Source organism: Anas acuta, chromosome 4 (assembly GCF_963932015.1).
Source record: "Anas acuta chromosome 4, bAnaAcu1.1, whole genome shotgun sequence".
Taxonomy (NCBI): domain Eukaryota; kingdom Metazoa; phylum Chordata; class Aves; order Anseriformes; family Anatidae; genus Anas; species Anas acuta.
The window spans coordinates 56,963,509-56,987,831 of NC_088982.1; the positions used below are offsets into that span (position 1 = coordinate 56,963,509).

General features: G+C 35.2%; 1 long non-coding RNA gene across 2 annotated transcripts in view; it reads right to left on the minus strand.

The window, feature by feature from the left end:
• The window catches only part of LOC137855269 (uncharacterized), a 132,266-nt gene that overhangs the window by 20,852 nt on the left and 87,091 nt on the right, over nucleotides 1–24,323 (minus strand). The gene's annotated exons all lie outside the window — the stretch shown is intronic.

Consider the following 24,323-nt stretch of genomic DNA (forward strand, 5'->3'; position numbering starts at 1 on the left):
TTTTCAAAACTCAAACCTTGTTTCTGCTATAATATCCTATGTGAGTTAAAGCAGACGTCTTTCTATTACAGCCTGCCTAGCCTCCTGTTGCCTGCCAACAGGGCATGTATATTGGTGCATTATTTAGAGCTAAAACTGTAAATCCAGTTTTCTGGCATCTAGAGGGGCTGTTCTGTGCTCTAGCCCAAACTAAGTGATTGTTTGGAAATTGGGCTCAAGCTTTTATGTCACATCTACCCTGGCTTTGTTAGGAGCCTGGTACTGGTTACAACTTTTCCTTTCATCCTGAGTCCTGGGAGGCAAATTAATGGTGAGGATCTTCATGGGGAGAAGGCAAGAACAAAAGTTCTGACTTGAAAAACACAGCTGATGTATGTGGCAAAGACACAAAATACATAATATAATTGAAAGAAAACTTTTTAAAAATATCATATTTTTAAGTTATTTACTACATCATTACAACCTTTTTAAAACCCTAAACTTTTCATAGGTTTTACCAACTTCTATTTTTAAGAGAAAAGAACATTATTTATTGTTTAGAGGTTTTTTTTACTCGAGTCCCAATGGGTAGGTTACTGTGTTTGCCTCTAATAGCCAAACCATTACAAATCACTGTAATGTTGTGTTAATTGTAAGTTTTGTTTTGTTTTGTTTTGTTTGTTTTTTGTTTTTGTTTTTGTTTTTGTTTTTCATTTGAGATAGGTTTACGACCTATCTCAGTTTTAATTTTGCATATGACACAAAGCAAAATTAGTATTCCTTACTCATTTTTGTTGGAGTTGGAGCATGGAATTGCTTCACACCCAGTGCAAAGTGAAGTGCTTGGCTGTTAGGTAAATGGACCTTCTGTCACCAAAACCACTTTCTAGTTACCCTTTCTTTATTTAGTCTCATAAACAATATCTGGTCCTATTTAGAATTTTATATTTCATTTTGCAAGGACTTATGACAACAATTTGTCACAATCTGTCAAATTCAGGCCACAGAAGAGCACTGTAAAAATTTTGTCTTCAGGATGCTGTTTTTTTCAGAGTCTCTTTCTAGTTGAAATCAGCTGTGACTGGCATTATTTTAGATTTCAGTTTGGATATCTTCTTTGCATTACTGAGGACTTGTGGGTCTGGATTATAACACGATACCAGCAATTACCATTTTGCTATTTTGAGGTTCATTTGTATCGAGACATCCCAACGACTGGGAGATATAAGATGGGGGAGAAGTGACTGGAATTATGTTATTTTTTTCCTATTTTTTAAAGATGAAGTGTTTCCCTTATTTTAAGCTTCTAGTTTATGGAATACACTTTTAAAGGGGAAAATGTATCTTCTTATGACTAAGACTTTTTTTTTTTTTTTTTTTTTTTTTTTTTTACTTTTCAATATGTGAATCCATGAATCTTACCAAAATTAGCATTTTTAATTTGTTTACCTCTTCATTATGCTGTTTCCCATCTGTGGAGGCAGCATATCTACATATATTTATGCAACTAATACTTTAACAGCTTAGTAAATTCTGAAAATCAAATAAATCTGTACTTTATACTATGTGGAGGACAATACAGAAAAGGTTGGTATTGTTATGTCAAAACAGTACCAAGAATGGAGAGCCGAATGGCACAAGCATTGACTGCCAAGGGCCATTATGCCATTAAGTGTCAGGGCTGATTCTTTTTGCCTGCTGAAGAACTCTAGGGAATTCAAATTGCTACCATTTTCTTCTTCCAAATGACAAAAAAATGTCAAATTTCAACATTTCTGAAATTCTATCTCCTTGTTCTAATAACAACACACTTGAAGTGTACACATTGTGCTTTCTAAGGAGTATTTGATATGGGAAACAAGAAGTCAGACAATAGTTTAATGTAGGAATATTCATGTATATTTTTAAGCAATTCAGCTTTGCAACTTAAATAACTTCTATCTAGCCATCCATCCATTTGTTGTTGTTGTTAATTAAACACTGCTGAGACTACCAGCCAAATGCTTTTGCCATATTTTGGGATTCATAATTAAAAGATTGTCTTTGCCATAAACACAGACCTATTTTTGCTTCTTAATTATTCTCTTCATGAGAAAACGTTTATTTCAAATGAAGTATGCCCACTATGGATCCAAAATGAAAATGAAAATATTAAGAAAATCACTTATTACCATTAATGTTTCACTGAATCACCTAAAATGCTATTTATTCATTTGCTGTGTAATGTATAGATGTTAATATTTCTATGTCACTCAGCAGTCACATCCAGTGTGAATTTTATGCATGAACAATGACAGAATGCAAGCACTGACAGCCAGATAGATGTCTGAACTGTACATAACAGCAATAATTTATCTAATCAGAGTTGATGTTTTAAATGTCTGCTTCATAAATTGCTGCTGTAGTCCAGCTGCCACTTTCAATAATCAGAGCCTGTTTCACAGCACAAAAGTGGACTGATAAATGAAGGAAACAAGTGTCTACTTTGAAGCAATTAATTTAGGAATTACTAAATTGCATGTATTTGCTCCTCTGTATTAACAACATTTTTAGCCTAACTATTAAGAGTGATGCCATGACTTGTTTTGACAGTGAGTAAGAATTCATTCCTCTCAATCCAGTTAAGGCATGAACACTAAGCATATGACAAGTTTTTAGTATAGTTAACCATGTTGCACTACTTGATTACTTACTGTAATCAATGCTCTTCTACCAGTGTGGAAATTTCCAGGCTTGTCCCTGGTAACATTAAATGTTTCCACTTCTGTCTGGCAGTGGAATAAGAATTTTGAGCATGGTATCTAATTAAAATCTGTGTGCTCTTTGATATGAAACAGATCAAAGTTAAATTTTGTATTCTTAACACCTAGTTTTTCTTCTCTTACTGAATATACCCTTCTACTGTCTGAAACTATTTTGCAGAAGTCCAGCACACTGTTACCATCTCTGTTTGAAGGTTGGTTTTGTTTATTTAGCTGTTTTTTCTAAGTCAGTGGAAGACTCTTTGATAGGCTCTGTGGAATTGATAACATGTATGCACTGGTATTTATATGTAAATAGAGTATGAAAGTGGATAAAACATATCTTCAGCTACTATAAACCAGCAGTAAAACATGAAAGTTCAAGTGATTAATAACTGCTCTGACTGTTGTCTGGTAGGTTTTACATAGGAAAACTCATGCACACTTATGAACAGCCTTTTCCATTTAGAACTTCACTGGACTGCCACAACTTCTCAGATAGGCTTGCAACTACATCCACCAGGACTCGTGGATGCACCTCATCAGGTCCCATGGACTTGTGCACCTTTCAGTTCCCAAAGGCAGGAATTGCATGCCTTAGGATGTAAGTGACTCTGACCTTTAATATGCCCACATTGCTTTTTTCCCTTGTTTTGCTGTAGGAGATGCAAAAAGCCAGTGGGATTTCCTGTGGTTGAGGAAACTTGTTTAGCCATGATCAAAAATGAATCTAAATATTGATTTCTTTTTAATTTAAATACTGGTGTCTGGTTCTGTTTGACTGTTCAAGACAAAGCTCAGGCTGATCAAATACTATCAGACTGTATTGTTCATTGGTGAGAGAATAATACTGTTTAAGGTTTACTGATGAAGAGGAAAAATAGTCTTGACTGTCTGTCAATGTTGTGATGGATATGTTAATCCTCAGCAAGTTTAGCTGCTTGCAAGCATTTTACCTATACAGCTGCTACCTCGTAAAACTAAAGAGTTGCAAAGTCACCAGTAGCAGCAGTAGTCAGGAGCCAGAAAGACGGGAAGGGAGCAGAAAGATGAGCCTGTGGTGATGTATTCTTAGCCTTATTTCCAACTTCAGATGCACAAGATCTTTGTTCAGTTAACTCTAACTATGGCAAATGACCTAGTTCAGTGCTGTGGATTCTGTTACAAATGATGCAAAGAGAATAAACAATTTTGAAGAGTTATTTAATTTTAAGGTGGTAATTACATGGTAGCATATACCATGCTCAGATGATACATTGCTGCCAAACTGGTTGGAAGTGAGAGGCAAAAGCAGATTAAAGCTATGCAGTAGAAAATTGGTGCCTAGCCCTCCATGACTCCATCAGAGAAGAGCAACATCATTCTACAGATAAACAAACAAAACAAAAGTGTCTCATTTCCACCCATTGTGGTCTGTGTGAAAGTATACATATCCTGAAGACTCAGGGAGATGTTTTTTAAGACTTCTCTCCCACAGGAATCACACTGTTTTTTTGATTGGTTAGTTTCTTACTTCTTACTTGCTCTTTTATTTTTTTTTTTATTTTTTTAATCTTTTTAATTTCAGCAGCAATATGCACAGTCTTCAGAGAAATAGGAAGAGCAGGTTGGCTTTTGGAGCAGCATTAATTTGCAGGGGGTGCAGATGAGAGAGGACAGAGTGCAAGAAGAACCCATTATGGTTGTAGGAAAGCATCTTCATCTTTTTGACTGTTTGAAGCTCATAGGTGCTCTATAAAATGCCACTCAGATTTTGTTTTGGCAAGAAATTGTTCCTCAGCTTCAAAGGTATATGTTGAATCCAAAAGGAATGATAATTTAGACTGAGATGATTCTCTCTGTGTGAATACCAGATCCATACAGAATCCCTGGCAGCTGAAGAAAGGTTGAGTATAAATGATTGATTGTAAAGAATATTTAGGATTATGTTTTGTTTGTTTGCATTGTTTTTATAGAATCATAGAAAGACAAATGCTTGCAACATGCTTGAGACAGTGCCTGTTTCATTATTTAATAAACCAATGAGAATTCAGTGGAGTTCTGAGAAGAGTATTTCTTTGTTTGCTTGTTTTCTGGTATTGTCTAAACTTCTGAGAGCAATTTAAGTGCCTGAAAAATATGTCAGATTGAGATGGAATACCAACTTAGTTTATTCTCTAGCCTGACAGTGGCAGAATAAACTTTCTCTTTTATTTCTCTGCTCGTTCCAGACAGGAGAAATCACCTTTGAGAATGCAAAGCAAGTTTGTGACATTCAAATCCTCCTTCCTCTCCAATGCTGAGAGTGAGCATTATGTGGTTGCTATGTGAGCCTTGGTTCCCTGAAAGCAATTTTATTGACAGAGTAATAGTAATACGTTTGTGATCATTACTATCTTATAAATAAAAATAAAATCTCTGCACAGATCTATATTTTCTGAGGATAAAAACAATAAAGGCTGAATTCAGAAGATAAATATATTAAGCAAGATGCAAATAAACCCTTGGTGACTGCTGGGGATAATGTTTTCCTAGCTATGGAATTCACTGTGAACAAAGCATCAATATCTGTCTGTGGGCTTCTGAAAATAAATCATTTAATGTAGTGTTAAATGAGGCTTCGCACTTCTTAAGGGTCCCTTCCAACTCAGGATATTCTATGATTCTATGATTCTATGATTCTCTTTTTGAACTTTTCAGGGTCATCAGTCTGTAGGGTAAGGGAGAAAAAAGTAATATTTTACACAGCTAGACCCATTATAATTTCAATCAATTAATAAATCATTTAGGAAAAAAATTTCTCTAAAAAGAGAGCATGCTCAGAACTGTTCTGCAATGTACAACTCCCTCTGCCCCCCTGCCCTTCTTTTCTTGTGGTTACTGGAAATCTGCAGAACAGAATCATTCCTTCGTAGCCTAGTAAACATGAGTCTAGTGCATCTGACCAGTCATACTAATCACTTCCTAGTATTTTATTTGTCATTGCTTTCTGCTTATGAGCTTAAGGCAATCCTGCCTTACGTTCAGTTATATCTGTCTGATTTCTTATATTTATTTCCCAGCTTCCAACTGACTGTACTTGGCCATCGTATCCTGCTGTGCAGAGTTTGAACTAGTCCTTTTTGTTCTCACTTCTAAAGCAGTGGGCTGAAGAGATAGGCATTCTGATGAAATGCAGTAACTTGTGGTATTTAGGATGTCAGACACCACAAACATTGCTCTTTTCTCTTTTTTGCACCCTGGAAGAAGTCTCTTTATCTTGTTCACCTTTGGCTGCCAAATCATAAAGCTTTTACCAGCCAAATCATAAAGCTTTTGTTTCCAACTGTATTTTATTTTACTTTTTTTTTTTTTAATGTCCTGAGATAAGTGCACAGCAGTTCTGTGCAAGTGCAAATGGATGGCAGCCGTATCACACATCTAATATAATTTCTGTAAGAACAAAATACAGTGCCATCTAACAGTGTTACTGTAGGATGACAATAATTCTGTACAATGGAAATTCCTAAAATTGTCCAACTAAAGTTCTCTATTTTTAAGATCAATTGTAATTTCCATGACTCACAGATAATGATGACCATTAATGCCCCTTAGGCAGCAGTAACAAGCTTTAGCATCTCAAAGTACACAACTTCATCTACTTTCACTAATTAAAGCAGCTGGGATTGAATCTAGCACCATAGTAGCCAGATGTTCTCTTTTAGACCAAAAGGGGTTTTATCCCCATTTGAAATATTCTTCATTGATCTCCTGCAATAAAGCACCTCACAACAATAGATGCTTCTTCTTAAAAACAAACAAACAAGCAAACAAACAAAAACAACCACCAACAACAAAAAGCCATGAGTCTGTCTTCTTCCTTTTTTGTAAAGGTAATCTACGTTCTGGCTGTTGTGAAGCTGAGCTGAGAAATAAATTTCAGTTACTTGATATGTAAGTGTTGCTATTATCCTAAAAATGTGGGTGTTTGGTAATCTTCAGTTATCAGTGAAGACCTCAAACACTGATGGCTACATTTACTTGCTATAAAAAAATTCCACACCTTCTTTTAATCCTGCTTTTTTATTTGCCCCAAAGCACCTCAGTTTAGGAAGGGGTAAGCAGATCGGTGTCCATGTTTTGTCTGAGCCCTCTCATGATCTGAACTTATCTCTTGTTTATCAGAAAGGGTTGTTCTAATATATGTTCTCCATTTATGGGTTTATAATTATTTCTTTTTGTAGAATGCACGTACTGTGGGCAATTCTCCTCATGTCTGTTCTGAATCTAGCTGTTCTGAATTAGTCTCCTCACCTACGCTATCAAAGTTTAGGGCTGGCTTTCCTAAGATCTTTCTCTTGTTACAGCTGAGAATTAAAGACAGCAAACATAAAAAAATTAGTATATGTATTAGGATACATAGTGTAGTGGTGGGATATTGATCTGAAAGAGGAAAGATACGGGTTTCTAATCCTGTGTCAAGGTGTCTTTCTCTGTATTTTATTTGTTGATATTTGAGTGTAGTGTGACAAGACTCCTGGCTTTCTACATCTCCATTTCCACTGAATAGGACTCTGTGTTACAGAGTAACTCCAAAACTCTGTTTGCAGAGACCAGTGTTTTTATGGAATCTAAAGGATGGTTGTATGCAGAAAAGTACAGCTTTCTTTCAAAAGTTAACCTTTTATGTAAATACTGTATGCTGAAGCATGTAGTTATTCTATAGACTTAGTCTTCCTGGACTTTCAAGGACTAGAAGACAACAAAAAATTCTAATTTATCTCTTTTTTTTTTTTTTCCTAGATAAATGATTCCTAAACAATGACAAAGACATCAATCTCTGAGTGTTCACGTTAAAGAGAATGGAAAACAATATATGCAAAAGCAAAACTTCTCCTACTTCCATCTTAATAAAGAGAAGAAAACTAAGCAAATTTGCTGATCTCTAGGGTGAATATTGGCATAAAATACAATTCAATATAATTATAATTCTATTTAGACTTTCTACAGTTTTGTTCTCAAATATCCCAAAGGTTTTTCTATAGCAAAGTTTAAGTATTGTGCTAAAGAAGGGTTGAAACAAAAGCCATCTTTTTGACTCAAAATGTAAGGTAATAATTAAACTCGACTCAGCAAGGAGAAAGAACATTAGCCAACCTGCAGCACTGCAGGCAAGTCGTGTTGTGATTCACTTGTCTGCTTAAGTTTTCTGGGGGCACACTCTAATCCCATTGACATCAGTATAACTATTTCTGTATAACTCCTGAGTTATACAAGTACATAGGATACCGGATCAAAGTTACTAACACAGGCTCCATAAGGACTTAGCTATATTTTCTTTCTTGAATTCTGCTTGTGGTGTTGTCATCTGCCTCACAGGTTGAGTCATTTTATCTGCAGTTTTATCTACAGGTCTTAATTTTACATTCATAATGTGGTGAATTGATCACCACCACTATATCACCAGATCATTTACATTCCTTTTACTTTTTTTTACTTTTAACATTTTACATAAATAAATTACCATTCTTTTTTTCTGAATGAAAATAATGTAATGAATGACTTTTTTTTTTTTTTTTTTTAAGTGTATGCTATTAAAGTATTCAGTTTTATGAGGTGTCCTTTTATTCTACAGAATGATTTAAGGATTTTATGACAATGAGACCTATAAGGGTTGCCTTTCAAAAATAATGAGGTAAATTTTTCTCATCTTTTTCTCCCTACAGCAGTGGATTCTCTTTTTTATTATTATTATTTTTTGAGTGTGAAGATGTGCAAATTATTTTAAATTTGTGAGGAAAAAAAATATTTGTCTCAGCAGATTAGCTTGCATCTTGCAGAATATAAGTTTGGGTAAGGCAGAGGTGTTTGTCTTCTGATTATTTAATATAATTAGCTTTAGCCAGGTGACCTTTCAGAACATTATTTCTTGCAAATCAATTTGTATGCAGTTTGGTTGTGGAAAGTTACACAAGTTACAATGTGAAACAAAAAGTAGATATTAGCACATATTGTCAGCCTCCATAATTAACACAGCATGTAATTCAGCTCTACACCTGTCATAGAAATAGAGTATTATTGTGACATTATGTAAGGGAGGAATAGGTGATCAAAAACAGATGTAAAACTGAACTGCTACCTCCTCTCTCCTGAAGGCTACCAACTTTAATTTATATTAAAAACAAATGTGGTTCAATAACTTCCCATTCTCTTCAAGCTCGGATGGCTGCTAGCACTCCAAACACTGTATCAGATCTTGCAGTACTCATTAATTAGAGTTTACTGATTTTCAGCCAAGGTTTAAAATTCTAATATCCCTCATGCTTTATAATGAACTTCCTTGGGACTTAAATTGAGAAAATCAGCAAGCTCCTAGACACTACTTATCAGCAGCTCCTCCATCTTTTGGCTCTACTAATTGCTAGCAAATACAGGGCTTCTACTTATTATCCTATATAAATCCAAAAAATCACCTGAAGCAAATACTTTACTTTTCAGACCTCTAAAGAATGTGAAATTGAAGCCATAACTCTTCCTAAATTTTTAGCCCTGAGTTGACTAAACAGAAGTTTGTATAGAAGTTCACCAACTCTATTCACAAAGAGAAGTAAATGTACAGCTGTACAACATTTGTTGTATGTTAACAAATGAGGCAACAATGGGAAAGGAACCTGATACATCCAGTTGTCCCAGCCATCTACAGATAATTGGATCTGGCATCACATCTTCTCCATGGCAGTTGTTTGACATCAGGGATTAGAAACATATTCCCATGTTTGAATTCATGACACAAGATTAGCTTTAGTTTAGGCCACCATCTCACTCACCAGCAATACATGGTCCAGGGTGAAAGTCTCTGATAACTTGTCCTGATTTGCTAAAAGTCCTCAAATATCTAAACATGCTGCTTCTTTCTCTAAAAATAATTGTATGAAATGGTTTTGAGAATTTGCATGGTGGGCTTTCCCTACATGAATAAAAAAAAATTCTGTGGTTGAAAATAAAAATTACTTTGCAGCTCTCTAGGGCCATGATAGCCAGCAATCATAGTTCTGAACAGGGCTGGTACGATAATTATTTTAACAGTTGCAGAAAGCGTGTGGGAGAATGACTTCATACAGCAGTTGTCTGATTTCTATTAAAAGCAAATATACCTTTGAAGCATGGAAACATATTTTCAGTCAAAAGGAGCATTTGTACTCCCATGGTAAGCACACACTGCACAGAAGTAATTCCTTTCTACTGCCAAATAATAGATTTACTGTGTACCCAATTCTGAGAGAAGAGTGCCCCAAAAAGGAAGAAAAACATGTAAGCAATGTGTTAAATACAGTTAATTTAGGAAAAGTTACGTACTTCATGCACAGCATACATTCCTGGAAATATCTGCCTTTATTATCTGCTTGTTTATCAAGTCTTTTGTAACAGGGCCCTGAGCTGGCTGGAGCATGGAGGTAAAACTCCCCCAGTTTTCCAGGAAGTGAGGAAGGCCTCAGAGAAAGCAAAATGCATCTGCCTTGAAAATTGCCCTTCTATAGAATACGAAGTACTGAGCTGAACAAAATAGCTCTTTTAAGTAAAAAATAAATAAAAAATCTCTGAATACCCAGGTGAGACAGAGCAAATTAACAGGTTTGAATGTGAATATAATCTGCCAACCTCCAGTGTCACTAGGAAACATATTTCTTTACAAGCCTGTGATCTAAGTGAGCTTTGCTGGGCAAACTTCTCCCGGTGGTGTCTGGTTTCTTATGAAAAAAAAAACCACATCTGTTTTCTGTCAACCTTGGGGCCTGCTAAGCAAATCCTTTTCCCTAATGGGTGTCCCAATTTATAGTTAGGACTACTGTCTTGTTGTTTCATGGATATCTTCCTCTTGCTTGCCTCACTCTACGCGCAAAATGTTCCCTTCAGCTACGAATGTTCACTCGTTTCTACCATGAGCTTCTGCCTGTCTTGAGGTGCAGCAGCCATCACAAGACAGAAAGGCAACTGAGCCATGCAGTAAGGGACACAATAATTACACAGGACAAGATGCTGGAGAGCAGCATTCTCCATTGAAAGAAAATTGCAGGAGTGCAATTGTAAGAGATTTTACTGATTAAAAATATGAAGACAAAAAGGATGAGAACTGACCCACAGGCAAAAAATTCAAGAGAAAGCAAAACCCCTAAAACAAGTCGAAATAAAAATATCAGTTGATTTTAGGTATAGAGAATAGTAAGGGGAAAGGGAAGAAACAGAAAGAGAAAGCATGCATTTTTTCATGTTATGTTACCTTGCATGCTACTGAAAGTGGAATCATTACAACAGATCACTTCAGTTGAGGAAAGCAGATTGGACAATGGGAGCATTATTTTATTTTAAATTCAGCATTTAAATTCAGTTTTACTTGTTTGTTGTGCATTTTTATTTGTTCTCAAGGATTGTTCTTTCTATTTTTAAGCACATTATTAGTTAGCCCCTGGGATTCTCTTGTTATTTCTCTACTAGTTCTTGCCTATGTTCTCTTCAACAAACTACTTATAAAGGTGATTGTTTTCCAATCATATAGTGGAACAAGAGGTGGCTAAATTTTAATCCTATGAACTTTTATTGTACCCAGAACTTTTATCTTTCTGGAATAAAAATAAGAAAGATAGGTGGATACATCCTTCTGTAACTGAAATCTGCTTTTTCCATTCCGATCTTACTTAATAAGCATTTCTATACAGTATCAGAAATTGTGTTTTCTATCTGTCTTTATGAAACAGAAAGTGCAGTTTCACTACTATGTCTTCAAAGTCTTTCTAGTTGCAGCCAGATACTATAATTACATGTAGTAATTATATTATTAATATATTAATAATATTATATATTCTTTATAATAATATTATTGTACTATAATACAATAATACTGCTTTTGAAGGGTCTCCTGTTTTCCTCAGGTATCCTCTAATTGTTGTTTTTGGCCTCTTACTGAGGGTCAAGGGTTTGTTGTTTGGTATTGGGGTACATTTTGTATTGTGGTGTATGACGTCACTTGATGTATATAGGGGTATGTGCCCTCTCCTTGACTAGATAGGAAAATCTGAAAATAGGTACATTTTCAGCTCTCATATGCTAAAGTTTCTTTTCCAGAAGTCCCTAGGAAATAATAAACTTGCACATGAAAGGATATGCATTAGAATGTAAATGCTTTGTATATATCTTTGACCATGAAAATTAACGTTATTCTTAAAACTGGAATCAGTCAAATACTTTTTATTTTGCACATTCTCCACTGAAGCCCATTCTACATAAGACAAAGAGCTCCACTTATCAAAATGGAATGATATTTCTCAGAAGTCTCTTACCACGTGAACTATTGCATACTACCTCTCACATTGGACATAGGGAAATAAGGAAATAAGGAATTTCACATTTATATGTGAATATAAAGAAAGCTCATATACCTGAGCTTCCAATTATTTATTTCCTGAGCAATGGTTTTGCAAAGACAAATAACCTTCTTTTCAAGTGCGAGGTTGAATCTCTTGCTTACACTTACACAAAGTTATAATGCTAGTCTTGTCTTTATAGTGCATCTGCATAGTGTATGATCTTTGGAGCAGATATTGCTGCGATAATCTAAATGGGAAAGTTAAGAGGATCCTGATGTCTCTGCATTTTGATGAGTTACATTAATGTAGTGGGAAAAAGTCTGAGATAGTATATTAAAACTGTCTGATTCCTTTCTTCTTCTTGTTTTTTTTTTTTTTTTTTTTTTTTTTTTTCTCTACCAAAAATGAAAGACATAAGTATTCATTTTTAATATGATTTGTGATGGCTGCAATACAAAAGAATAAGTAGAAAACTGCTACTTCCCTCCTAACCCCATGTCTTCTTGAGAAAGATTGAAACTGTCAGTCTTTGGACCCAGAGGGACAGTGGATGGATAGTCTAAACAACAAAGAAAAGAGGGAGATATTGGAAAGATATGTATAAGAATTAGCTTCATTATTAACATGTGGTGTTTGTTTTTTTCGTGTGTGTGGTTTTTTTTTGTTTTTTTTTTTTTTTCAGTATTAAATAAAGAATTTTGAATATAAGATTGTTAGAAAATTAATTAGACTAACATGCTGTGTTGTTTTTTGCCCTTTACAATTTGAATGCAAGACCTTGGCAGCCCTTATCAAGCCCTGCTCCAGCTGAAGTTCTGCATGTTCTGTTTTACCCCAGCACTAAACTTTGGAGAATTTTTTCAACCTCCAGATTCTTTTGGTTACTTCTCTTCTGCCTCACTCTCAGTGTAGGTCTGGTCTTTATTTTTCTCTCAACTTTGGCAAAGGCCAAAGGGCCTTTAAAAGAAAAAATATTCCTTCTATGAGGAATATTGAGTTTTTCTTTTCCGTTAAAGAAAAAGAAAAACTCAATATTCCTCATAGAAGAACTCTATAAGAAGTCCTAAGTTCGATTTGGAAGATGCATCCTTTCTGTATGTGCAATAAGATCTGATACTCCTATCTTCACTGGAGAAAATCATAGGCTCTGAAAAGAGAAGGGTCCCTACATCTGTTATTTTACCCATCTAAAATGAAATACAAATTGGAAAGATTCATGATTGTTGATATTTACATTTTTTCTTCCATCATTTTCTACATCTCTCCATATGTCCTAGTTAATTTTGTACTTTCTACACTGTTCATGTGAAAAAATGTCTCTGTTGCATCCTTTTTGCTTTATGCTTCTCAGTTACAGAAGATGGTTACTACAGTAACAATTCTTATATATATAAATAATTATAGCCCTTTACCCCATATAAAATAAAAATAAGAACTTAAAGAATTAAATTGAAGAATTTAAGTATTCCCCTAAAAATTTTCTGTCAAATTGGCTGTAAGCCCTTGTGCAGGGATTGCAAAAAATTGATAAGTGAAAAACTAGTTGTGAAATACACAGAAGCATTTCCTTTTCTGAAATCATTTCAAAATTACACTTTTATTTCTAAATAAGTATGAGAATTTGTTGGTGCAAATCCTACATAAAAGACTGAGAAAGAAAAATGCAAGCAAGGGGCAGGATCTGTAATGCGCATGTGATTGCAGATGCTGGAAGCTTTACAGCCCAGGAGGTACAGAATTAAAAAAAAATCTGTCAGTCAGATCTGTATGCACAGGGGAACAGAAGCAACACTGGGGAAGGCAGATGGGTCAAAGAGCTGCTCAGACGAATTGCTACACACTTATTCTCTTAAAGGGTTTAATCTGATCTGGAACAGGCAAGTCATTTCTCCTGAGGGGTAGTCAATGCCACTTTCAAACTGTGTTTATAAGGAAATGGTTTGAATAAGCAATAAAACAGCTTAACCATTAAAAAAAAAAATAATAAAATTGTATGTAGTTGTCCTGCAACCTTTCCTAAAGGAAAATGGCAGTGAAGGAGTAATTGGAAAGAATGTGTTATTTTTACCAAAAGGTAATGTAACAAAAATGCAGTTGTCACCCGCCTAGGGCAACTTTTCCTGTACTGCTGTACTGTTCTGTCATGCTGATCTGCTGGCACACCTGTCTCTTCATCTTCCCTTAACTTCTTTCAGAAATACAAGACTTTCCACATCAGTGTCACTGATAAATACATCACATCACAAGAAAAAGCAAATCTGTGGTACAAGTCTTTAACTGATGTAGTTCCCTGCTATCTTGCTTTGAGACCAAGACCCTGCTAAGATATGTTAGTAGATGTTACGCTGCACAGAAGCTTCTCTTATTTTTTATGAGCAAACTGACAGACTTCTTAAAGAAGAGGAAAAAAAGCATCACTTTATTTTTTAAAGGTCTGAGGGAATGTAGTAATAGTGTAGTAATATACTATTTACTATGTACTATTATAATTATAGAAAGAAAAGAAAGAAAAAAAAAAAGCAATGCTAATACTTGACACCATGCAACAAACCTCCAGGGGGGGATGCACTTGTGGTCCTGACATTGATTTAAGGAACAGATATAGAATTAAACCTTGTGAAGCATACATAAAAGGGAACAAATTTGTTTAAGACAAATTCAGTAAGATTTGCTAATACTGAGCATCTTTCACAGTGGGTCCCACGAGTGACAATCCTATCCACTGAACAGTCTTTGTATGGACTGTAGAAAACTGATTTTCCCGTGGGCAGGATTTTAGTAGTATGCTTAAAAAAAAAAAGAAAAAAAAAAAAAAGATGATGGATGGAATCCATGATGGTGATGGAATCAGCCCAGCTGTAAATAATTCTAAAGTTGCAAACAATTTTGAAGTCTATATCATTGCCAAATGGATTACATAAATATTACCCAAAGTTTGGTTCACAGTGTTGAGACAAAGCAGTGAATCTAGGACGAATAGAAGGTGTTCACAATTAAAATGATGAAATAAATATTTTAGAATACTTGCTGAATCTTTTTTTTCTGTATTTGGACATGGAATTTAAGAATTATTTCTGTTGAAGCCTGCAATTACAAAGTTTATTTCATGTTTAATCAGAGTCACTAAAACAGCTGTGAAATAAATGCACATATACTTTTACTACCCTCTTCAACAGAGGCTAATCAGCAACCCATCTTCATCTGTGCATGTCTTAAAGAGTTTCATAAAGAATACAAGAGAAGGAGGAAGAGTTAAAAAAAACAAACAAACAACACATTATATGAATTATCTGGAAAAACAGAATTCTCTTTCACATTTTGTGACTTGTTAAGACCTTATATTTTTTTTCCAAGTGCACAAACATCAAATGTTATCAAGGATTTTTTTCTGTGAATAACTCTGGGTCCCTTTATTATTTCTAAGCAGCTGATTAGAAGTATTGATTGCTGTAAGTGAATTATAGATGAGATTGTTTGAGCATAAAAGTAGACTTCTGTTCTTGTTCAGATCAGCATCATTCTCCAAAGTAATTCCCTTCAGCAAGTAGTTATCTTTAAATATTTAAGTTAAACCTTCAATAGCCACACAGAAACTTTTGCTAAATTAATAGCCTGAAAGAAAATACAGATTTGCTATGGTGTTTATTTGGATAATCAAACTAACATTATATGTATTAAGAAGCTATTTTGTCTAATAGTGGTGAAAGCAGGAGTTCACATCAATGTTCACATTACAACTCTTAACAGCAAAATGATAATGAAGCCAGATCATTTCTGCTTATGCAGTGCAGTATTTCTTATAGGAAGTATTTTCTAGTGTGTGCACTTTTGGACGTTACACTGTAAGAAGGACATAAAACTACCAGAGAGTGTTCAAAGGAGGGCAACAAAGATGGTGAAGAGTCTAGAGGGTGAGATGTATGAGGAGTGGCTGAGGTCCCTTGGTTTGTTCAGCCCATAACAGAGCAGGCAGAGGAGGCCTCATGGCGGCCTGCAGCTCCCTCACGAGGGGAGCGGGAGCGAAGGAGCAGGCGCTGAGCTCTGCTCTCTGGGGATAGCGACAGGACCTGAGGGAACGGCATGGCCAGGGGAAGGTAAGGCTGGGTGTTTGGGAAAGGTTCTGCACCCAGAGGGTGGTAGGGCACTGGGACAGGTTCCCCACAGCAGTGGTCACGACACTGAGACTGCCAAAGTTCCAGAAGTGTTTGGACAATGCTCTCAGACACTGATCTGATTTTTGGGTAGTCCCATGGACTTGGTGGAGCCAGGAGCTGGACGTGATGATCCTTGTGGTTCCCTTCCAACTCGGGATATTCTTTGTTTCTATGATCACTTTCATGGATAAGATCATTTAAACCAGATATGATCAGCATTACATTTATATATATATATATAAATTATCAAGGGTATGGTATACAAAATAATGTGAACACATACCTTTATAGCTGTTACAGAGAATAACAAAAATAATTGCTTTACCCTGAAATAACATCTGATACAAGATGTTTAAATAATAATAACACGATTTGCATGCTTGTTGAGGAAAAGTTTACGTACTGTAGAATATAGAAGATAAACCTTTGAAAGATTCATTTGAGAGCTAAAAAATATTCATTTGTTTTGTTTTAAGATTTGATCTAATATTTCCTCTGATAAGAAAAAATAATTTATGACAGACTATGCATTTTTGAAGCAGCACCCTGAGTTGTTAAATTCATAAAATAATTAAAAACAGAACTATAGAAATTAATCTTCTCTACTGCTATTATTTTCACTGCAAAATTCGATCTACTGATCCCTTCTATGATGTCTTAGAGGAAAGAAGTAACAATAAAATATTAATGTATTCTATTATTCAAGTTCAAGAAACATCCTCAGACAAATCACATTAATGGAGGTATGTCACAAATGGAATTATGCACTTCATTAATAAGAGAAACTGAAACATTTATTGATGAAAATAGTGATTTAGCAGGGCTTAATTGTGAAAGAGACAGTAATTTAACAAAGTTCTAATGGTAATTGCAACATAACAAGATTCATGATGTCAAGGTCACATGATTGTTTACTGCATAGAGGACAAGGTCAGAATAAAAGCATCAGAATAAAAGCATCAGGGAGACCCTCACATTGAGTCATGAGGTTCATAATGGAGTCCTTTTTGCTGTCCAGATTCCAAGGAGTGTAGATATAACCAGATCCTATCCCAACCCCAGACTTAACAGTTTATGCCTAAAGGATTATATACACTATCAATCCTTTATATCAGTTAGCTAAGATTATACAGTTTCGGCATGCTTAGCAAATTACTTTCAAAGTTTTGACAAGCTAACTATTAGTCACTTACTGAGTACGTGTCACAGGCAAGCAATCTCAACCTTGAGGAGTAGCCTTGAGAGGCATCCCTGCTCAAGGGGAAGATCATGGCATGCTGCCGACTGCAGTATAGGAGAGCTCAACTGGCTCTGAGCTGTCCTCTATGTATGGGGTAAGATTGACAATTAATCATATTCACATGCCAGACATTGATTGGTGCATGCTCAATTAGCCCTTGGGTCTATCTGCTCCATATCCACCTTGAGCCAGGTTCAGCTAACAAGACCAGATGCATCCATCATGCTTGCCACTGATGGTTATCGCCCAAGCAGAGTTATGGGTGAAGGGTCAGGGGGCTGCCAGGGGGCGTACACCATCATGCAGATTGACAAAAAAATTAAAACCTACCTAGGTAATCAATATGCAGACTTTGCGTGGATCAGATCCATGGATCAGTTTTAAGATACATACAAGTCAAATCATTTTTTATACTCCTACTTTAGAATTCTTTCACTATACATTTGAGTATGTATTCATAATTTCTGTATATCAATTTTATAAATAGTACAAAATTATTTGTTCTGTCCTTTTGACGTGAAATGGAAGCGGTAAGGAAACAGTACAGAAGTTATCGAGTCAATACTATGTTCTGCAGTATTACATAATGTGTACGCATTTCTGGAATAAACAGTAATTTTCTCAACAGGAAGATAAGTTTCTGAAGTAACAACAATCACTGCAGGGAGCACACAGCCTCTGCCCTCTTTTTTTTTTTTTTTCCTGTATTTTCTACTTATGTTTTCTATGTTGGCTTCTTCACAGACTTACCAGTAATTAGATCTGCTCTTGTTGCTCTCCTAGCATCCACCAAAGCTAATCAACCCACAGTTCTACATTCTAAAAATTTATTCTGTTCTTTGCTATCTTTTGGGTGTGGGGTTTGACACACACAATCTGTGACTTGAGTCCCCATCACTAGTATGCAAAAGTTTAGAGAAATGGGAATGACTTTGCTAAAGTTAGTTTCCTTCATAATGGGAAAATGAGAAAAAATCCCATTTCCTTTTGATTTGTAGGGGAAAGGAAGGGAGAGAAGGAGGAAGGGAAAGGTTGGAAAGGGGGAGCTAGGTGACTGAGAATAACAAACATCTTAAACAAGAAAGAAGACCAGCTTTGAGAGAGTCTTTTCACATGGGCAGACAGTGATAGGGCATGGGGAAACAGTCTTAAACTAAAAGAGAGGAGATTTAGATTAGACATTAGGAGGAAATTCTTCATGCAGAGGGCAGTGAGGCACTGGCACAGGTTGCCCAGAGAAGTTGTGAATGCCCCATCCCTGGAGGTGTTCAAAGCTAGGTTGGATGGAGTCCTGGGCAAATCAGTCTAGTGAGAGGTGTCCCTGCTCATGGCAAGGGGGTTAGAACTTGGTGGTCTTTAAGGTCCCTTCAAACCCAAGCCATTCTGTGATTCTGTTCTATGAATGGGCAGCAACAAAATACCACTCAGGTCAACTTCAATCTGTTCCTTCCTTTTTCTGTCTCTCCCATTATTTTTCCAAGTACTGTAGGATCCTTTCCTGCATACACACTTCCCATTCCAGCAGGAGCACCATTTCCATATCTGCTCTGCCTGGGAGCATGATGTCCTTCACTTTTCTTTTCCACTGCTAGAATACAAGAAAAGGAGGCCTAAACACTCATGATGTGGTAGAGTTTGGGTGCTGTGCCCCATGGTAGTTGCTGTGCCTAGAACAGCTACCCAAATCTAATGGCAAATTTAATATTAGGTAATTACATAAAACATGAAATACCTTGTCCATTTGATTTGAATCACCTCACATATGTTTTTATCTTGCTTTTTATTCTTGTCACATCACTTTTCTAGATGCAATAAATATAACACTTTGATCCACACATTTATCACTGTCAGAAATGTTGCAAAGAACTTTCTATTTAACCATGACAATTATCTACTATGTAGGCACTATCTACTGTATTAATTTCAATATTTGTTAATCTGAGGCCATAATGAATCATACTGGTTACAGCAGTATCTCTTAAATAGCCATGGAAGAACCATGTTCTTATAAAGTGGTATGACTGTGTATGACTTTTCAGAACACAAATATTAGCTAAACTGTTCAACTAATCTGAGATACAGAGCCCAAGTAACCAAGACATAAAAAAACTTCATTGCATTTAGTGCAGAAAAGAGAGCAAGGCCCGGGAGAACTTTTGTTTACTCATTCCAGTGAGCAGCTATCTAATTTTCAATTCAATATTTTGTCTCACTTTATTTTTGTGAGGTACTCTTATCCAAAGGAGTTGTAGTAAAGCTTACAGCCTAACACTAGGTTTGCATGGAGTCATAATTTAGAAGCAATATTTCCCTTCAGTAATGAGATTTCTCCAACTGCCTACTTGTTAGTCTTATGATAAATCACATTTTCAGGACTTACTCTTTACAGAAGGAACAGTAGATAGAGTTTTGAGTCAGACAGGGAGGTGCAATCATCTGCCATGAGTCAGCTGTCGGAAGCTGTTTCAGAGGGTGAACCTGCACTCCGATTTATCTTGCCTCCTCCCTGTTGTAGCCTCAGATTTAAACACGGCATCCACTTGATAGATAACTCCTGATGACTGCTTGATTGAGAGCTCCCAAATCACACTTTTTGCACAAGCACACAGATAAGGCATTTTTTTTGTTTGTTTGTTTGTTTTGTTTTTATTTTCTTTTTTTTCCCCTAGGTAGAAGATGCAGAAGATAACAGAGATTTAAAAAATCAACAGGATTTCTAAACTGCAGTGATGCTATACACCCCAGACCTTAAATGCAGTTTAACCCCAGAATAAATATTTCTTTAATTGGAAGGCATATTCTCCATTATTGAACTGAAAGTAGTCCATCCAGTCTTACTCCAGATTCTCTATAAGTTTAGTTCATTTAATGAGTAAAGTAAGGCACCACAACTTACTTTCTTTTTATATTTCTGTAACTTTTATTTTGTTGTAAATAGGCTAATGCTTATTGTTTGTAAAAAAAAAAAAAAAAAGGAGAAACGCCTAAAATTTTTCTGAAGACACTTTTTTTTTTTTTTTTCATTTACTACAGAGTCCATATTTTTTTCCAAAGAATTTGGTGAGAAATTTTATTGTTTTTTAGATCAAGGACTGAGACATTTATTTCACATTGGAATTGTATTATAGTTTTTTGAGTTTTGATTTTTTTTTGTTGTTGCTTGTTTTGTTTGTTTCTTTTAAGAAATAACTCTTCAAATCTGCAACTCAAAGGCATGTGAGAGAAAAATAATTTTTCAATATTGTTTATTTCCCCCTTTATTAAACTAGAGTGTATATGAATCAAAATAGAGGAATTAATCTTAAACATCCTAAGTTAACGAAACGTCGGAACTTGTTTCAATACAAAACATAACAGTAGCTGGTGTTTTATGTTTGCTTTTCAATGCCCTTCAGTCATTACTTCACTAAACGGAACAGAATAGCAAACATCATCCATAGGAAATATTTTCAAAGGAGAAATGAGTTACTATAGATAGAGTTACTCCTAATACCACCTTGGGTCACTGCTTAAAGCCTCTGTTCTGAGGTATTCAAAAAAGGCTCAGTTTGGGCATAGCACACCATGCTCACCCTGGAGCTAAGGATGAGATTACTTCTGAATTTTGGCTTTTTCTTGCTCCTTTAATTCTTATTTCCTATATACACGTGCAGTTTATTCATGGCTGCCCTGAGTTGCTTTATGCACTATGTTTTATAAATCTCTCAAAGGGTAGATGCTTTTTAGCTAGAAATGGTTACATTCTTCAATCATTTTGCATAAATAGAATATATAACATAGTCACTAAAATAGTGTGCTCTATGCCAGCTAAAATTACAAGAATGAAACATAGGTCATTCAGCAGGGGATAAAAAAGATGACTAACCATTAAAACTATCACTTATTATACTTATTGTCCAATAACACAGCTGTCATTTTTCCTTAAGTATATCAGATTTAGGCTTTTATTTTAATTTAATTTAATTTAATTTTACTTTATTTTTTATTCACAAAGTCCCAGTGCCTAGCTCAGAGAGGAAGGGAGATCCTGTGCTTCTTTGGACATACATGGAAACCTGGACTCTTAGGACCCTCTAAGAGCTTTAGTGTTTCTTCTCAAAAATTATTTGCATTTTTTCTTTCCCTCCAGTATTTTTCCATGACATAGTTTTGACTGATTCTATAAAGTTAATGATTGTAGGAAAAGAAGTAGTTTTGGAGAAAAAAAGATAAAGGAAAAGGAAAAGGAAAAGAACAAGAAAAAGAAAAAGAAAAAGTCTGATGTGTGAGCTTCAGAAGTTTGGTTCTTTGAATGAAGAAATACTCATACCAAATAAAACTTTAATTTGCTATTTAAAGACAGTAGTGGAACGTATATGAAATAATCTCTGTCCCAGTTGCTTTATACTTGTGATAGAAATATTAAATTTCTGAAGCTTGCAGTATGAATGTCAGTTTATTTTCTATTTGATGTATCTTATATTTTCCCTATATGCTCATCAATTAGGATGTCAGTCAAAATTATTTTTTTAAAGGAACAAGTATAGTTTCTTGAGAAGACAGAACACCGATCTTTACTTATAACAACTGATATGAAGCAAATTCATCTTCTAGTACTGCAGCAAAAGAATCTGTTAAAAGTAGCATTGTTGAACAACTGGAGTACATACTTTCCAAGCCATGATCATTCTTACACAGTGTTTTTAGAATTATATATGAATGGGCAAATGTTCAAAAGTATTTAATGCATAGGTGCTGACAATATATTTTCATTTTTTTTTACATGTATTTCAAAGGGGACTATAACTGGGAAAAAAAAAAAAAAAGGAAGAATAATGGTTAGAAGTATAGGCTGAATATGCTGGGACAGAAATTTGAAAAGTTGCTCTAATACGACTTGTCACATTTATTATACGGTTTATAAATTCTGCCACAGACTCCTACAGGTCGTGTTTTCTTGGCAATTCTTTTTTGAGAGAAGACCCATTTGTTTTTGTGGGATATAGTAGGTAACTTTAGAAACCTAAGTTCTACATTCATATCCCTCCCACAGCCAGTAAAACTGTTGTTTTTACTATGTGATTTTTTTAAACTACACTGCAATGATCACATATATTGTGTAGTTTACTATTCTCTGGGGAGATGGGATCTGGATAACTTGATTCATCATATTTGTGACAAAGGCAGAAGGCATTTTTGCTTCTTTTATTGGCAGATGGTAAAAGATCAGGTAAGTTGTTCAAAGATGTACAGTTCATGTAGTTTATGATAGGTTTGAAGTTTCTCCTTACTCTTTTCTATTGTTGCTTTGAGACCTTGAACCTGTGAACTGATGAAGACCTTTTGACCCTGTTCCAGTATATGGGAACTAAGACTGCACAGGCTTGACCATTAATAAGCCATGTTGATAAATGGCATAAACCAGCAAATAGACGAAGTAATTTGTGCATGCATTTGTTTATATTCATATATGTATTTGCAAAATAATTTATTTTCATTATCTATTTCCTATGTCAAACAACTGTGGTCCAAACATTTCTATGCTTGGGAAAGTCAGATTATTTTTTTTCAGTATAAACATTTTGTTAATATAATCTAAGGATTTAGAATAAAGCAGCACCATTACCTAGCCTACCTTGAATCTGTGATATTACAGTTGCTCAAAGGAATGTCAAAATCAGTAACAGTATGAAGGCAGCAGTTGTTCTGACAGCTGAAGCATGAACTGAATCTGTCTAGCAAAATTAGCCTAATATGGTCAAATTGCTTCTGCTTTTTAACTGTGTATGGGCAACAGCCAGACACTGTGTGTGACTTTCACATCAAAAGCGGTACATTTCACAGCATGCTTTACATTCAGCCTTGCTTACTGTAAGAACCATCATATACTGGAATTACATAGCAAATCACTCTGGCCATTAATAAACAATAGGAAAACAATACCTCTTCATCTTTTTTTTTTTTTTTTTTTTTTTTTTCCTCCAAAGCCTTCACTGCAATGCTTCACAATTTCTATTTTTTCTTCACACCAATACTAATTACACTTCTGCAAGGAATGTTATTCCTCACACGTAGATAAAAATCCTATATTATGCTTTGTTTCTGCTTATTACAGTATGATAGCTTCAAACTTAAGCTTTGTGAGAAATCCCTCCAGTTGTTAAGGATATGAGTCATTTTTCTTTATTTAGCAAGTAGCATGACACAGATCCATCTCAAATATGCATGGAACAAGCAAATAAGCAAAACTTTCTGAAACTTGTATTAAGTTATTTTATTTAGATTTTTGGTCTTTAAAATTGTGGAATGATAAGAGTGGGTTTAGCTTGCATATACATGTTGTTTCCACTGTCTTTTAGATGTGTTTTGCACAACATGCAGATGTCTTTTATCTATTAGTAGTTCCCTATGCTTTTTTTCAGCTCTGTTTTTTGCATACTTTTCTGAGGAAAGATAAATCTGTATGGCTACCTTTCAAAATGGAAGATGTAGGAGGGACAAAAACTTGAAAACAGAACTAAATTCAGAAATTTCCAATGAGGCATAATTGCATTAGGAACTACGATCCCCTTCCTTTGTATTACCTCAGCTTCAACAAACATTTTCTGCATCCATGGCAGGATTTCCAGAATTTTTCTGAAAATTCTTTTGCTGACTCTCCAAGTTGATTATTTCAGCAGTAGATACATTTGTTTTCAATTAGTGGAAGGGACATATACTGATTTTTTTTAACCGAGAAAATTGTTTTAACATGGCAACATGACGTGCCCTGCAAATCAGCATCCTGTATCTTCTTGGCTCTATGTTAACTACGTTGTTTCCAAAGATGAAATGTAGTAAAGGGGAAAGTGCTTAAAATCAAATGCCATAGTATTTGGCATAGTATTTGGCATAGCCCCCATAGGCTACA